Source organism: Cupressus sempervirens, chromosome 2 (genome assembly GCF_028749045.1).
Source record: "Cupressus sempervirens isolate cs-2001-9-10 chromosome 2, ASM2874904v1, whole genome shotgun sequence".
NCBI lineage: Eukaryota > Viridiplantae > Streptophyta > Pinopsida > Cupressales > Cupressaceae > Cupressus > Cupressus sempervirens.
In genome coordinates, this window is record NC_143119.1 from 215857111 (window position 1) to 215875790 (window position 18680).

Below are 18680 nucleotides of genomic sequence, written 5' to 3' on the forward strand. Positions count from 1 at the left end.
AACATGCTTTCTTTGCAGAAGCTTGAGGATGTTAGTTGGCAGTTGGCCACTATTGTTAAGCAGATTATTCTCTTCTCTACCTCTTTTCAGTTCATTAGGTTCACGTATATTCCTCATGAATAGAATAGAGCTACTAATTGTTTAGCCAAATGGGCTTCTAGTCATGATTCGGGTTGGAATATTAGGGATAGGAGGCAACTATCCTTTGAGATGGTGCAAGAATTTGATGATCTTGTTGCTCAAGATCGAACTCCTTGTTGAACTCTCCTTGTTGTATTCCTTTCTGTCTTAATAAAATTTTACCCCTCTTTTCTCATTATAAAAATGGTTGAAAATAATTATACATCTAGAAGTTCAAGGAAGAAAAATAAAAACATTATTTTAAATGTTAATATTAAGAACATAAATGAAAGTTCATAAAGTTCGAGAAAACACTATCTCTTTAGAATAATATGACATAGTGACATTCAATGATGCTATATGGTTTGATAGATTAATAATTGGTGGTGATTAGGTGTATCCTATCTAGTGGCATGCAACAATTGCTCAATGTCTTTGGGTAAGAAAACTCATTGTTGCATATTCTCTAGTTTTATAGAAGAGATCAAAAGTATTGGCATTGGATTCATGATTTTTTTTGGACTTTTCGGCCAAAGTATTTTTCTTGGCATATGGATTTGGTGAGTGATTCACCAAGAATCCCCTTTAAATTCTCCCATATATGGCACACTTTCAAGGTGGAGATTCAATGTTTCGATATAAACTAAAGCATGTATTTGTAATAATGTGCTTATGTAGATTCACATGTAAGACAATAAAGTGGCTCTTGAGGTGGCTCACCTGCATGAGCTATTATAACATGGGGAAATTCCCCTTGTACAATTGTCAAAGTGTTGTGGGATTATGCTTTTACCAACTACACTCCGCCCCATGGTCGTAGGTCTTTTGTTTTCCATTTATAAACCCAATGGTCACAGGCCCCTTTATTGATCCTCTAGCAAGAGAGGTGATGCGTGGCAATGCCACTTAACTTCACCACCGTGGTGTAGCTCTGCCTTGGGTTGGCCTACTACTACTCCTACTCCTTTAGCTCCTAGAGGCCAACTGGCCTGTCACCGATGATGATTCTACTTGGCCTAATGACACTTCTACTAAGTGGTTTCCTTGCTTGGATTTGGCAATTTCACCTCCTAGGAAGAAGGAAGAAGATAAAGATAAAGATGAAGATGAAGATGAAGATGGGTAGTCCCTTCCAAACTTGATTCCTTTCCCTATTTTTGTATGTAGCAACCATGATGATCAAGATCCTCCCCCCTTGGTTGGCACTACTCTATCCACTTGAGGTGGTTTTCTTTAGGTAGTACCCTTATTTTTTTCAATGAATAGTGGATATGTTTAATGTACCAGCCGACAATTGTTGAACTCTCATGGAGTCTTGTATCCCTAGGCCCCTTTTTAGTGAATGTGTAATATTTTAAATTAATAATAAAGGCATATTCATATTAAAAAAAACCCACCTTGTTGATAAATATTTGAATTCCTTAATAAAAAAGCTAAGGATCCTTTATTATTGTTTTGAAATTCTAAATGTACAATTAGAGAACATAAGCACCTCCAATATACCCCCATCTAGCCTACTTTATTTATTAGTTATGAAACCTCGTACTTCTTTCCATATTCAAAGAAGCTCTAGAATCTTGTCAAACCTTCGAATGTCCTCTCCAAAAAGATGACGATGTGCTCAAAATGTTCTTGTTGCTCTAGAAGTTTCGTACCTTTCAAAGGGAGTTGAAATCTTAAATAGACAAAGAAGTCCCCACAATCCAGAAAAGGTTCTACATAGGATACTTTTAGATCCCTTAACAGACCAAAAAAAATTAGAGCTATTTCCAACTATAAAGTCATATACATTATTGACCTATCCAAAACCTACCAAATGGAATCATTATGCCATATTACATGTAACATCATTTCAAGTCCTTCAAAACCATGAAATTGCAATTCTTTGAGCCATTTTGGCCAATATGGCCCTGAATGTCCCTAATGGCCATTTAGGCCCAAAATTTGACTCTAGTTTCCATCTTGTCTATTACATGATTACAAAATATGACCCAAGGAGCCTAATAGGGTTGGTTGACATAAAAATAGATCACCCCTCAGATAGGGTAGAAAAGTCTCAAGTCCTCTTATAGACTAACTGTTGTAAATCACTTCCTTTATACAAAATTTGTTCCTCTTTCATCCATGTGGCCTCTGATGTTGGTTTATCCTTCCATTTGACTAAATGCTCCATGTAGTCTTTTTGCCTCGTTCTTTTGGCTACCCTACTATCCAAAATGCTTTCCATCTCTGATTCAATAGTAATAGGTAAGTCTACAACTGAGTCTACTTTGTCATCCTATACCCTTGTATCAACTACCTCAACTGATGCTTGTCCTTTGAAAGGTACCAAGTTTGCCACATTAAATATGGGATAGAGAGTTATGTTTGATGCAAAGTCTATCTTGTACGCATTACTTCCATACTTTGAGATTATCTTGCAAGGACATAGCCTCCTCATCTTTAACTTGTTGTAGCTCCCTTTTGGGAACTTGTCCTTGTTTGGGTGTACCATAACCATTCTTCCCTCCTTGAACTATAGATCCGTTCTTCTTAGATCAACTTTGGCTTTTAACTTTTGGGTATTCTGATTTAAGGCTTCTCTGACATGTTCATGAATTTCTCTCATGGCTTCTGCAAAACTCTTGTCATGGTCACTTCCTCTGTTTCCTTCAAATCTCTCAACTCCATGATTCCTCTTGGGTGGCTCTTATACACTATCTCAAAAGGACTCCTTCCTAAGCTCCTAGTAGTGAAATCATTATAGACAAATTTAACCTATGGTAGCACCATGCCTAATGTATATCCATGCTCTTTTGTCAAGCATATTCTAAGGTTCTACAATATCTATTTACCACCTTAGTCTACCCATCAATTTGTGGCTGATACGTAAAGCCAAAAGATAACTTTGTTCCCAACTTTTTCCAAAGGGTCCTCCAAAAATGGCCCACAAACTTTTAATCCTTATCGGTCACTGTTGATAGAGGCAAACCATGAATCCTCACCACCTCTTTAAAGAAAAAATGGACTATGTAGCTTGCATCATTGGTTTTCTTACAAGGGATAAAATGAGACATCTTACTAAACCTGTGAACAACTACAAAGATACTATCAAACCCTGCCTTTGTTCTTGGTAATCCTAGTTCAAAAATCCATGCTCAAATGTTCCCCAAGTCTATTTAGTATATGTAGAGGTTGATAAAGACCTGCATTAGTTGATACTCCCTTTTCTTTCTGACATATGGTGCATTACTTCATTATCCTTTTAACATCAATTTGCAATTTTGGCCAAAAATAATATCTCCTTACCAAATCTTATGTCTTTTTTAGTCCAACGAGACCCCCAAGACCTCCACAATGCTTCTCTTTGATTATGTTCTCCCCCATGCAGTGCTTTGGTGCACAAAGTTAGCTCCCTTTGAATAAGAAGCCTTCCTATAGTATGAAATCAGAAAATTCTGAATGAAATTTGTTCTCAAACTATGTGCAAACCTTGTAAGCTTCCTTGAAGTCCTCATCACTAGGGTACATGTCTTTCAAGCTTTTCATTCCCACACTTTGTAACGATATTTCTTGGGCTATGAGTATCATCCTTCTCAAGGCATCTATTACCTTGTTGCCTACCCTTTCTTCCTAGCCTCCTTTGCTACATGAGTCCCCCATTTTCTCTCTTAAGCTAGACTCATCTTGAGACCCTTGTCCTTGTCCTCTACCTTCAAAGCTACATCTAACTTTGGAATTTCTTCCACATCTACCTCTGTTATTCTGCTCACTCTTCCACCTCAACTTCTCCACTCTAAATGCCATTTGATAGCACTTGTGTAATGTCTCTAGTGCTAGGATAATAATCTCCTCTTGGATATTACTCCTTAGGACATTAAGGTACCTTGCTACTTTCTCTACCTCTATTTATTGCTTCTAGGACCTAAGAGTCAGTTCATGAAACTCTTCTATATAGGAACTTATATCTAAGTCCCTCTTCCTCAAGTTTTGCAACCTCTAGTACATTTGGACTTTATAATCAGAGGGAAGGAATTGAGCCTTTACTTTGGTCTTAATTCTCTCCCATGAGGTTATCATCTCCTTGCATTCTTTGATCCTTTCACCTTGAATGTAGTTCCACCATGACAGGGTTGCACCCCTCAACTTTCCTTTTGCAATCCTTACTCTATCCTTTCTCTACACTTGAGTCATCTCAAAGTAATATGATATGGCCTCAATCCACTCAATGACTTCCTCTTCCTTTAGGCTACCTCCATACGTAGGGAGTTTATCAGTCCCATATCCTTTCATTATCTTTATGGTATCTACAAATATTCTATGTTCTTGTGCAGATGTGATTGCCTCCTTTGGTGCAAGGGGTTTTTCCTCTTCCTCATTTTCCCCTCCTTTGTTGGCATTCTTTTCCACAATGTCAACATGTCTTTGAGTTTCTGCAACTCTTCTCTCAACCATTTGTTATTTGATTCTTGATCTTGCACCTTCCTTGCAAGTTCCACATTCATCACCATGTTGGAAATCTCTCCTTCAGACTCTTTAGAAGACATAAACCTCTCATTTTTCTAATCCCACAATAAACTATGCTTTGATACCACTACAAGGGGGAGAGACTAGGTAACCCACCAATTACACCTCTTAGGGGTTATAGATGAGCTTAAAACAAAAAAGCGACTACCTTCCCTTACGGTGTGGATGGTCTTGGATATCAAAGATGACTTCAAGCTAGACTTTAGACTCCCAATTTAATGCTTCCAAACCCCTCTTGGGTTCCTAACTCTTCCCACCTATTGAATCCCTTTGAAACAATGCATTCTCCTCGAGGTTCTACCCTTGACAACCTTGCAAAATCCTCATCATGGGCGTTTGACACTTGTCATGGGTGGAATGGACCCCTGCCACCTTCTTGACTCAAATCCACTCACTTTAGATGAGTTCCAGCCCTTAAATCTCCTCAAACTCAGAACTGGAGACCTAGTTAGGAGGCCAAATTCCAATTAGGTCTACCTTCTTTGTTTTGGGGATTTTTGTCAAATTTTCCCCACTTGACCATACAAGAAAATGACCTTTTCGAGTACCTTTTAGGAGTTCTTCTAAACCCCAAAAGCTTAATTTCTAATTCTCACAACTTATCAAATGGTCATAGGGATAATTAGGTGATTAGGCCTAACTAGGTCAAAATTGCAAAGAAAGTACTAGGGTTTAACTCCAAAACTTTTCCAACACTTCAAACATCTTGGGGCACACCTACTATCTCCAAGTCCATCACTGGATTCATTCCTACCATTCCACCCTTTTATTTGCAATCAAATTTGCATACTATTGTAACCCGTGCACATAGAGATGCAAGGTTAGGGCATCATTTTTCTTGCAATTGCCTTAACTTCTCTACCTAAAACTACTTGCATCCTATTATACTCTCTCATAGCTTGAATTCCACCCATGGTCATAAATTTTCAAGGGCGAGAATTCAAGCTAGAGATATTTTAAGTTGAAACCCTAGGATCTTGTGTCGTTTGATTTGACCATTGGACAAGAATAAAATTATTACTTTCTTTACATGGTTTAAAATGGATTTATACTAGATGAAAATGAAGGAAAATTCAATCTAATTTCTAATCATACCACCTACAATGTCATGCCAATCCAATATCCGTACACAAAAGCTGTACTCAATCAAAATAACAGAGAAATCAAACAACTTTTATTGCCTCCTTTACTCCAAAATCTTCCAACCCACAATTTGATGCATCAAGAGGACATTTATGATGTTTTTATAACTACCCCAAATGATGTCAACCAACATTTGAATTGGTAAGCTGTTGGGAGCAACAATTTTGAAAAGTTGCAACTTCTTGTGCAAAAGTTGCATCACAACATTTTTAACAAAAATGCAACGTTTTGCACATCTACTTTTGATATTCAAACAAGCTATCCAAAACCTACCAAATGGCATCATAAGGCCACATTCCATCATTTTACGTCTCTCAAAACCATTGTATTGCAATTTCATCCTTGGAGCAACTTTTGAGCCATTTTGGCCAATATGGCCCTAAATGTCCCTAATGACCATTTAGGTCCAAAATTTGACTCTATTTATGTCTGGCATATTACATGATTACAAAATATGATCCAAGGGGCCTTATAGGTTTGATTGAAACAAAACTAGATCACCCCTCAGATAGGGTTGAAGATTCAATGTGTGCAAAAATTCTCTTGGACTAGATTTTTAAAAATATGGTATCCTCATATAACCACAAACGTAGGCTGCATGAGGGTAATTGAAATTTATTTTACATGCCTTTATGATTTGTTATGTGATGCAGGAGTTCCTCAATTTTTTTATAAAGTGTTAATCAAACGCTCTGTGGCATTGAATTGACTATTAGAACATAAATTGACTTGCAACGTCAATTTGTATTTCATAATAAAACACAAGTATGGTATAGTAAGATAAAAGAATTATCATATTTATCATTAAGTCTTCTACAAATTGATGAGAGATTTTATATATTTCTTATTATATATGGGTGATGTTGAGTTACTTTCAACCATGTGTGGTAGTTTGTGGTTGGGATCTTTCCTAATAGGGTTGAGAGCTTATAGCATGATTGAAACTTTCTAATTTTTAACATAATCATTCAATGGTGAGACATACATAAGAGTCCATGCCAATTATTTATTATGTGATGTACGAGTTCCTTGAATTGTTCTAGTAAATGTTAATCAAATGCTCCATGACATTGAATTGAATATTAGAACATTAATTGACTTGCGTCAATTTGTATTTCATAATAAAACACTATAAGTTTGGTATAGTAAGATAAAAGAATTACTAGATTCATCATTGAGTCTTCTACAGATTGATGAGAGATTTTAAATATTTCTTATTAAATATGGGCGACATTAAGTTACCTTCAACCATGTGTGGTAGTTTATGGTTGGGATCTTTCTAAGTAGGGTTGGGAGCTTATCGTCAAATTGATACTTTCTCATTTTTAACACAATCATTCAATGGTGGCACATACATAAGAGTCCATGCCAATTATTTATTATGTGATGTAGGCGTTCCTTGAATTTTTTTAGTAAGTTTTTATCAAATGTTCGATTGCATCAAATTGAATATTAGAACATAAATTGACTTGTATCAATTTGTATTTCATAATAAAATACTCGAGAGGGCTACATAGTACTTGAGAAATATTTGTCCTTTACACATGCTCCCTACAAATTAAGTGCCTTAAACCAACTGTAGAACAAAGTTAAAAAAAAACTCTATCAAATCATGTAAGCATCGATTATGCTTGCCAATCCAACACATAAAAATTGTAAAGGTATTTGCACAAAATCTTAAGGAATTCTATTGCTTTGATGCTTCAATGTTCACAAAACTTTAATAACAATTACCCTGAACCATTACAAATCCTTCTCAACCCATTTCCAATGTTTTCCTAATATGTTTTTAAGTTTGGTGACCATTTGTGCAACAAAAAATGCGCCTAAAAGTTACAAAAGTTGACATGACAACTTTTGGAGCTACTTTGCAACTTTTCCATCTACCCATTCTAGGACCTTGATCACTTGACAAATGACCAAAATATGATAAAAATGACCTAACAAACATGATTAAAGGGCCAGTCAACAAAATTGACCATCTTGACCCATACTTACAATAAAATCCCAAAAAGGCCCTAATGATAAATTTGATGCCAGATTTAGCTTATGATATTGGTTCCATGTTAATTGACCTAGACCCAATTGGCCTATGAAACCTTATTACCAACATACCAACCTACTTATACCTCTTATGCACCATATTGCCTTGAAGACCAATGGGTGCTCCTACACCATTAAGTTTGGGGGAAGAACGATATATCTTGAGTCCTTTGACTATGGGAACAAAAATCCACAATTAATCCATAAAAGTAAAATCAAATATCAACTTGCAAATGGATAAACTATTAAGGAATTGTTTGCAAAGTCAACCAAAACTAAAAGGATCCACCATAATAGTGATTCAAGAGGCTTGCAATGCAGCTAATGATAGATAAATGGTAAACGAGATAGTTAACATGGCATATCTAGAGAGAATTTTAGGACTAATATTAGTAGTTTATGTTATATTTATTGTGCTATAATTGTTCTTTTCTATGTTCAAGCATCTTGCTTCCTTTTGTAGGTTGAGCTAATGTACCTAGGTGTAACTCCTAATACATGCTTAATAAACAATGCCCAATCTATTTATTCTACTAACTTAACTAATTTGCAAGTATTTATTTTTGTAAAACAATAACATACTAGATGTAAAGTGATGTATATTATGATCTTACTCGGTTGTATCATCAATTTATTTACCACCTCTAGCATTTAAAAATAATTGTGATATCCTATTTTAACAAAATCTTCTATTTAATCCTAAATTTAAAATATTTTCTATAAATAAAATTCATGAATATCAAACTGAGTGACCAAGCAAATAAAAAAGAGAGACCTCAAGCATTTTAACAAAGCATTAACAAGGTCTATCTTCTACAACTAAAAAATATAAATCAAGAAACTATCGAAATGATGAAGGGATACAATAGGATATTTGGAAGCCACAATAAACAACGTGATATGCTAAATGACATGATTAAGTGAGTAAATTTGAGTGCCAATTAAATCTCACACAACAATTGTACAACAAGAATTTAACATTGTATTATATACAACTCAACTTTAAATAAAAAGAACTCTTATAAGTTATAATATTGCATTCATATTAATAAACATTCTCAAATTATTTCCTTGATAACTCATTATCTAGTTGAAGTAGTCTACATAATCTTATGTATAACTAACTTAACATTCATATCCCAACTATTAACTATTATTAATTGTACAATTCAAATATAAAAATGCAAATATTCACAATTTATGAAACTTAATAAAGCTTCTTTTGAAAAAAAGAGTTAGAATAAATAAAAATTTATTTCTCCATAAAACCCCACTACATTTATCCAATCTCCTCGATACAATTTAAAGAAGGATTTATTTAATAAATATTGAAGTCCCCATGAGACCCCACAACCTTTATACAATCTCTATAATACAGTTTAAAGAAGTTATTATTATTATTATTAATGCTACGATGTTTACTCTATTGGAAATCTTCTACTAATATAATCATGTCTATTTTTAGATCATGAACAGATGGTACCTATTAGGTCTAATTGAGTGGGCTAAGAATACACGAATTAGCTTGGAATAGGGAAATGGGAATAGGAAAATTGGAATAAATCTATTCCAATTTGGCCCAAAACGAGAATAAATCGAATTCCAAAAAAAAATTAGAATTCGATTTATTCTCATTTTGGGCCAAAACTGGAATAGATTTATTCCAATTTTCCTATTCCCGTTTCCCTATTCCAGGCTAATTCCAGCAAACAAACGGAGCCTAAGAGCTTACAAGGCTTCATTCTTATTTTAACTAATTTAAAAAGACTTGTGCTTTGATTGGTTTATCTAATGTTTAGCTGTAGCGTAGTCATTTCCTTTTTCACATTAGCATTAGGCACTATTAACCTCATATGATTTGTGTAAAATTGCATGGCTGTTTTCCTAATTCTTGAGGCTATTTTGAAAAATCTATACCCACTAAATCATATTCATACACAGTTTCGAAGGACACAAATTAGGTGTGTAGAAACTTACAGGCAATGCTGTTCAGTTGTAACGCCCAACTGTCTTCTGCCAATCCACACAGAAACACTGGTAAACATTCAGAAGCTATTTGCTTTAACACACACTCCAACTCTCTTTTTCCCTACCGTTTTCTGATTTCACTATCCCGCCTTCATATCAATATTGTCTGTGAATGAACTCAACGAGGGTATTGTAGTTCTGTACCTTTGGAAGTCATATTCAGTCATACTTGATTCGTTTCTTGCAATTTAACATATTCAGTCATTGGTCTTAAAAGTACAATGCTGTGTGGAATAGAACCTGATAAATTGTTGGAGGAAAGGTTCAACTCACCAATTTCTGGAAGAATGTTGCCACTGAACTGATTGTTGCACTTTAAGAAATGAAATGTTCCCAACTAACTTTGGAAGATGTCCTGGGAATTTGTTGTGCCCAAATGAGTATCATTCCCAAATGAGGGAAGGAAGGAACCGCTTAGCTGATTATTTCTGATTATTTTTTATTTTTGTCATCTAGTACAGTTAAGGAATGAGTTACTGCGTGTATATTTTCGTCTGTGGGAGCTGTTTTGCAATAAATATGGTGGCTTCTCACCAAAAGCACTTGCAATACGAAGAGCACCACTCGCATCATTACTTCAGTTACCTGTCATGTTTAAGTTACATCGTTGTCTTAGTTTGGAGGGGACAGGCTAATCTCCAGACAAAATGGACTAAATATAACAAATTTAAATCTTTTTTTTCTAAATTCATAAAAATTTTGTTGTTTTGGATTACAAATTATGCAGTTCATGAAGATGAAATGTTCGAAATTTTGAGAAAAATTCATGATGTTTTAGATTTTTTAAACAGATGAAGTTTGTAGGGAGGATAGCTGCGTCCAATGAAATCTCTTATAGAAATTGTCAAGGTAATAAAAGGTTAATGTTGCATATTTAGAATTCTTAAATTGTATGTTGGATTTTGACAATTTTTTCAATGTATCTTTATATATGAGTTAACAACTTAACCTATAAATCTCTCTATAGAGATAGTCCAACGTCAAGTGGTCAAAAAATGACATTTCTAAAGTGTAGCCTAATACCCCCTATTTTCTTGCTCCAATAGTAGTTCATTTAAAAATGTTGGTACTTATGGCACAAATGGGTCAATCACCAACCTAAAAGCTAAAAAGTGCTCCACTATTAGTACATGTGTGATAGACTATTGGTACATATGTTATCATTTTCGAAGCTCCTTTAATAATAGTAATTGGGGGATCAACATGACAAATAGGTCAGCATTATTGGACTCTTGAACAATTATTGGGCTGTTCACCCTATGTCAAGTGGGAGTGAGAGAAAATGGATAAGCATCCCCTTTAAGGCCTAAGTAAAAGAAATGTATATTTATTTATAATAACTTAAGCTCCATTAAGTGATCATGCATATGTTTTTTTCTTTTATTTAAGCTTGAATTTGGAAAAAAAAAAAATGGGTTAACTTGGTAGATTAATGGTTCCTCGCCATGAGAAACTTGGAAAAATCTTACAAGATGATTGAAAATTTGTTGGATGCATTAGATGTTTGCAAGATGATTAAAAGCCTCTTGACTATTAGATTTCATATTAGTATTATTACTATATTATTATATTATTAATTTTTTTAAGGTAGAATTATTATGATTTTATATTATATTTAATCAATTATTATTATTACTATTACTATTAATGAATTAATTTATAAAATGTTACTTTTTAATTTTTATTAAATTAATTTAATTATTATTTGGTGTATGCTTTTGATAATTTATGAAGTAGCTTTAGTTTTTTTTTTAAGATCTAAATTTATATATGCTTTAATTTTTATTATGTAGATTATATTGTAGCATTAGATTATTGTTGTCTATTTTTAATTTATTTTTTCAATCACATTTCTACTCCCTTTATATATATAATTTTTAAATTATGAATTAGTCTTTTAATATATTTATTTATCAAAATAAATAAAAATAATAATACTAATTTATGCTTTATTTTAGATTTTTTATATTATCATTTTCTTAATATCCTACAATATGTTTTTTTTTTTACAATTATTTAAAATAAAAATATTAATATATATTTTGTATAATATCATTTAAATAATAGCATAGACACAAAATTGATGTGATATAGGATATACATTATTAAAAAAATAAACAAGTGTCATATAATGACTTAGTTCTTGCCGTAGTTTTAGTAAAAAATTAAGTTTCATTTAATAAATTTATTATACTATATAAAATATTTAAATTAATAAAAATATATATATAATTTTTTCAATAATAATATATAGTAGTGTTTCTTAAAAGATTGTATAATATATGTAAGGAACCAAATAGGCTCAAATAATAATCCAATCAATAACACATTCTACACTATACTAATAAGAAATCATTTAAAACTAAGGTCTTTCATAATAATACACAAACAATGCGTTTGCCTTCTCCAATCATTTCGAGTTTACAAATTGGAACAATAAAAACATTGATTATTAAGATATATGGCAATATCCAAACAATGTATTCTTCCATGGTCATTTCTAATTTACAAATTGAAGGGATAAAAAGATTCATTCTACGCTTTCTATTATCATATTTTAAGACAAATGAGCTGTAAATAGTTATAAAATTGTTCGCGAAAATAGATTTTTAATTTATTAATATGACATATTAAAACAATACTTTCCATATAAACTTAATTTTAATTTAATAAATTTATTATATTATATAAAGTATTTAAAGTAATAAAAGTATTGTATAATTTTTTTTTTTTTTTATAATTTTATATTAATAAAGAATCTTTTATTATAATTATATGTCAATTATAAAACATAATTAATTTTAATTTGAATTTGAATTTTATTTGTAAATATACTTATTGATATATATATTTTCTATTGCATATATCTTACTATTAGATTATAAAAATATATAACATCAAAATAATAATATTTTTCTAATAATAAAATATAATAATATTTCTTAAAATATTATATAATATAAAAATATATATTATTGTTTAGAATTGTAATTGAATGACAATTTAATTGTTTCTACAAAATTTAAACTAACTTAGCATATTTAAAATTATTAAATTTTAATAAATCATATTATGATTAATAAAAAATATCTCTTTGAAAAAATATTATGTTTTAAAATTTATGAAATGGATTCAAAATTATAAAGTTAAAAATCTTGCATCTATGCTATAAACAATGCAATAGTTTTATAATAAAACTTTAAAATGATTAATTCTAATGGACAAAATGAAAAAATGCTAATCACCAGTTAACACATGAAATCCAAAAATTGTCACAATAAGTATTATAATGTAAAATATAAGTATAATGTGATGTGATATATGATATCGCGATATATATTATAAACAAGAGCTCTATAGATCTAGAGTCCCACCTAATGTCAAAAGTAAGTAAAGATAATTTATTACGAAATGAGTTTTTAATCATTAGATTCCAAGTGATACTTTAAAAATTGTACAATCAAAAAAGGCTAAGCTATTGTTAAAATAATTATAAAAATATATAATCATAAAAATCTAAATATTTTTGATATTTCACATAACTATAGGCTCATTTAGATATAATTGCATAAATCTATAAAATATTTTAAAATATATAAATATAAATATAGAAATGTATAGATATAAATATGTATCAATATTTTTAAACTTTGATTATAAAAATATAATTAATTAAAAATAAATTTTAAATGAATATTAAAATTTTATTCAATTATTTATTGTTTACATATTTCCTATTATTATTATTTCAAATAAAATTATCCAACATTTTAAAATCATAAATTGAAGTAGATAATTAAAAAATATTAGAAATCTACGAAGATTTTTTTAGTTTTACTTATTTCTTATTGGTCGTATAATAGATTTTTCAGTCTTTGAATGGAATATTAAAAAACCACTAGAAAAAATATGAATAGTCACTGACAAAAGAGATATATTTGAAACAAAATCAAAAATCAAATAAAAATAGAACCATACATTACAATTGTGGTTTAACGTTGTGAAGTGTAAGAAAATAAATTGTAAGAATATGAGATGAAAACATAAGTCTCTGCCTATATAGGTGGGACTAATAAATATCTTGTAAATTGTATTATCTATATATTTATATTTGTAAGTTTTAAACTTATAATATAGTTGAAAAATCACAACTGTATGAAAAAATGGCTCATATTGCTAAAAAAAAATTAGACAATGAAAGAAGAGAAAAGTAATTTGTTGAAAATATTTGTTAAATAAATTGCATCTTGCTAATGTAAATTATATAATTTTCAAAAACAAAAAAAATCCACATTTGATTGGTTAAAAATAAATATTAATAACAAGTTAAATTCAATCTGAAACCAATGATAGGAACTAACAACTAATTTATTATTATCAATCAAATAATTAAATAAAATATATAATAGTAAAATTAACCCCTAAACAAAATAGAAAACTAATACTCAAATCATATTAGCTATTTATCTTACTAAATAATCATTATTATTTTGGTAAAGGTAATAATTATCTAAATTAACATGGTGGTTCATTCCTAACATGTCACGACTCTTTATTAAATGACTGGGCAATATATAAAACCCTTATCGCATAATGCACATAGGGGAGACAACCATGTAGCCACCTAGGCTAACTTCACTCACCTGCAGTGCCTAATCCATGTATCAAAATTTATCAATTTTTTGGTGAACCTCCATAGGTGAGTGAAGAGCTTAAAGCTAACCTTTCAACTGTCCCACATTTGTGGAGCTCTTTGTAGAACTCATAGAGTGCAAGGTGGTCTAAAAGTGCCATTTTAAAATATTTGCTCAATACTCACCACTAAGACCTCCCAATAGTTGCTCACTTAAAAAATAATACTTTTTGCACAAATGGACCAATCAACAACCAAGAAAACAAAAAAAAGATCAACTATTAGGACATGTGTAATTGGCTTGTAGGACATGTGCGATCATTTCTTGGGACTTTTAATGGTAGTAATTAAGAGGAAAGGTAGCGATAATTAGGAGTTTAGACATGGCGATAATGCATACATGGGCGATAATTGGCCTATTTCCATTAGACATAGAGGGAATAACAAAAAAAGAATCCTAAAGGACCAAAGAAATGAGAAATCACAATGGTTGACCCATTAATGCATATCATGAAATACATGGGTCAAACATTATAAAATGGTTATACAATTCTACACGCCAAAGATGACAACTTTAAACACATTGCATTAGAAGGGGATACCCTATATGGATTAGGTGATCTAATCACCGCCATTCTATGTAGATACATGGAAGGAAATATAATCGTGCTCAACTTATATAATTAATTCAAACCATACATTTCAACTTAGTTTCATACCTTCTTACAGCTCATTACACCCAACTACAACAAGCCCACGTGGATACCATGACAAGAGTAGATGAAGTAAAGAACATCATAACCCTAATCAACACTATAGTTAGGAGGGGAGAGCACACACTAAGGAATATAGAAAAGATATGAAGGGAGGTCTATGGTGGTAATGTTTAACACGTGGACCAAGAAAGGTGGGGAAAAACATAGTTGTGAGGGAGTTGTAGACACCCTAAAAATGGCAAGACCTAAATCAACGAGAATTTCAATCAAGCAATAAAAATTAAAGACAAAATTAGAAAATAGAGCAAAATAATAGACTTTCAAATCAATAGTAACATCAAGTCTTTCGAGCGATTAATCAATTAATCACCTATCAAATCCAAAAGGACCAAAAGCACTTTAAAAAGACGATAAATAATTCATTAAATCATAAAATGAAATTAAAAAAGGAAAAGGGTAAAGAAAAAAGTTGAAAGTAATGCAACATTTAATAAATCAACAAAAGCCATTTATCCTCTCAAAAGTGAAATTCTCCTTTTTGAAATTAAAAGAATTGAAAAATCCTTATTTATCCTCACAAACTAAGTCTATTGGAATGTTCCTCTTGGTGCCTTACGAGATATTTTAAATTTCACAATTACCCTCTGGTGAAAAGTAAAATCCTGATCCTTACCTCAATCCCCTCCTAATATCCTACAAATAGGAGGAAATTCAAGAGCAAAAGGGACTCAAGTTTTATGCATCCATACTATAGGCATATTTAGAGCTATTGTCCATTTTAGCATTGTTATTATAGAGAATTCATGTCATTTTAGTATCATTTTAATATTATTTTAGGGTTTATTTAATATCATTTAGTATTGTTTAGTCTTATGCATGCACACATTCTAGCATTTTAGTGTTATTATCTTCACATAATCCGCATTTTTATAGAGATCTCATATAGACTTGTTTAGATCTACATTAGTAGCATACTCTCATTCTAGAATTGTCACTAAGATGTTGGTTTGAGAGAAATTTTAATAGTTATAGTTAGGGAAACATGAGATATTTGTGGAGTCTTTGTTTGATAGTGATTTCTTGGGTCTAGATTAGTTCATTGTTATTTTGATTGGACTCTGCTCTAAAGTCTCGTGAATACGTGATTCCATCGAGTACAAATTGGTGCTCACAGTGGGGTTTCATTCTAGAGCCTCATTGTTCTTTAACTTTTCATTATAATATTTGATTCCCTTTATAGATATGTGTATTACTCTACTTTCTTGTGCAAACCTGGGGTAAAAGTACAAAGTTGTGTCCCCTTTTCAGGTTGACTTATCATAATGCCTAAATTTGAGTAATTCTATCTAAACGTCATTTTTTTTCAAACACATGATCTATATAAATTCATTCTAGCTAAGTTATATATGGTCTCACACTTTTCCAATTGGAAATGTCTATTAAATACATGTTTTATACTACATTATATCCAATTACTAAAGAAATCAAATTATTTCAGAAAACTGACGTTTCAATAACTACTATTTTTTATGATCTTTTTTTAATAACATATAAATACCATTTTATATAGCTTAAAGTAAAGAATATTCTCTTATAGAGTTTATAGTGTTTTACTTAGATATAGTATATGGTAACTAGAAATTTTTACACATACATATTTTAACACTCGAGAAGATGTCAATTTTGGGAAGGAAAAAAATATTAAATCATATCAAAAAAAATATCAAATCATATGATGTTCTAGAGGAGAGAGTCCTCTTTGAGAATGTATAGATTTTATTTTGGCTAGAATAGATTTACTTTGAAAAATATGGTGGGAGATGAAAACTATCGATTTCAAGTGAGTTGAAATTTGAATCGTTATAAAAGAGAAAATATAGGTCTAAAGCCAAATTTTCTTTTTGATTGTTCTAGCTATATATGTCATCTATAACATAATCTAAGATCAAATAGAAATAAGTTATTTTCCATATAGTTTTGTCATGGGAACTAGACCCCTAATTTTTAGCATTTTTCAGTAACCAAAATATTATCTTAAAAAATTAGGAAATATATCAATTCTTATTCCAAATAATTATTAAAAATTATAATCTTAAACTTCATAAATTTCTATACATTTCATTATTTTACTTTATTTTCAAATTCTAAATAGTACTACTATTTTTATGTCATTTAAGGTGCACAATGATACTTTTGTTAGCCCTTTTCTTTATAAAAGGGTGACACAGGTTTGTTCTTTTACCTTCAAATGACTTGTTACAGGTTTTACAACATTTGGAAAGACTCATAATAGGAGCATCAACCTTTCAAAGATGGTCTTAGGCTCATGAATACCGGATTTGAGATTTCTTTGACATTTTAGAACTTCTGAACACTGTTTCAATGCTTCCACATTATTTTCTAATGCATTTGAAGTGTTCTATAACGCATTTGAAGTTTTCTATAATGCATTTGAAGTGTTCTATAACACATTTACTAGATCTTTTAACATATTTAAATGTCATCTAGCACATTTAACTAATATTATAATGCATTAAATTTATTTTGTAATGCATATGCATAGTTCTGCAGTGCTTTTGATCAAAGCTATGAATACCATATCTAACTTGTAGATCTTATTATTGGTTGTTTACAAGTCTCTTCTAGACTAGACAGGAACTCCCAAGCCACTAAAATTGTGGTAAGGGAATGAAGACAATAAAAAATGCACCTAGCCTTGCTAGCGTTGAATCAGGTAGGCCTAAAACCCTTGTCAATTCGATTGCGACATTTCAAAGTTCATAACCTAGCTTAAGTAATAAGTTTGATCTCTTTAATCTATTTGGGAGTAGGCCTATGCTCTCAACTCACTAAGTTGATCAGAATGCCAAACCTTCTAAAAGGGGTCAGTAAGAATTAATCTGGGAATGAACAAACATGTAGATTAAATATGAGCCTCTTATCTTCCTAGTTAAAGGCTCATAACTAAACATTTTGTTTGACCTATTTGAGAGGTTGGAGTAGTAGGGATATGCTCTCACTCTTTTAGGGTGATCAAATTCCCAAACCTATTTCCAATTTCTATTTCTCGTGCTTTTTCACTTGGTAGCTTACTCAGCCATAGAAAGGCATACCTCCTGAGACTTTCCTTAGCAAGGTCGGTGAGAGGGAAAGCCTTCCAACTTGTATTCCTAATCGAATGTAAGCTGATTGTGTTTGAAACATAGCCTTCCTCCAGTAGTCTTGAAAGAAATTGCACCAAACCTCCCTCGCATTGGTGGGAAGCTCTCTTTCATGAAAGAGGTAAATTCAAATATAATCAAATAAACACTAAATCCTCATAGTCACTAGCCTTAGCAAGCCTTGTTAGGAAGCCATTATTTTAATCTTTTAGGTGCATGCGAGATTATTTCATTGTCATTTCTACTATCATGGTGCATGAATGTGTTTGTTTTAATACATGTTAATGAATTTCATATTACAATCCTTCTAATTAAATTCAAACATAACTA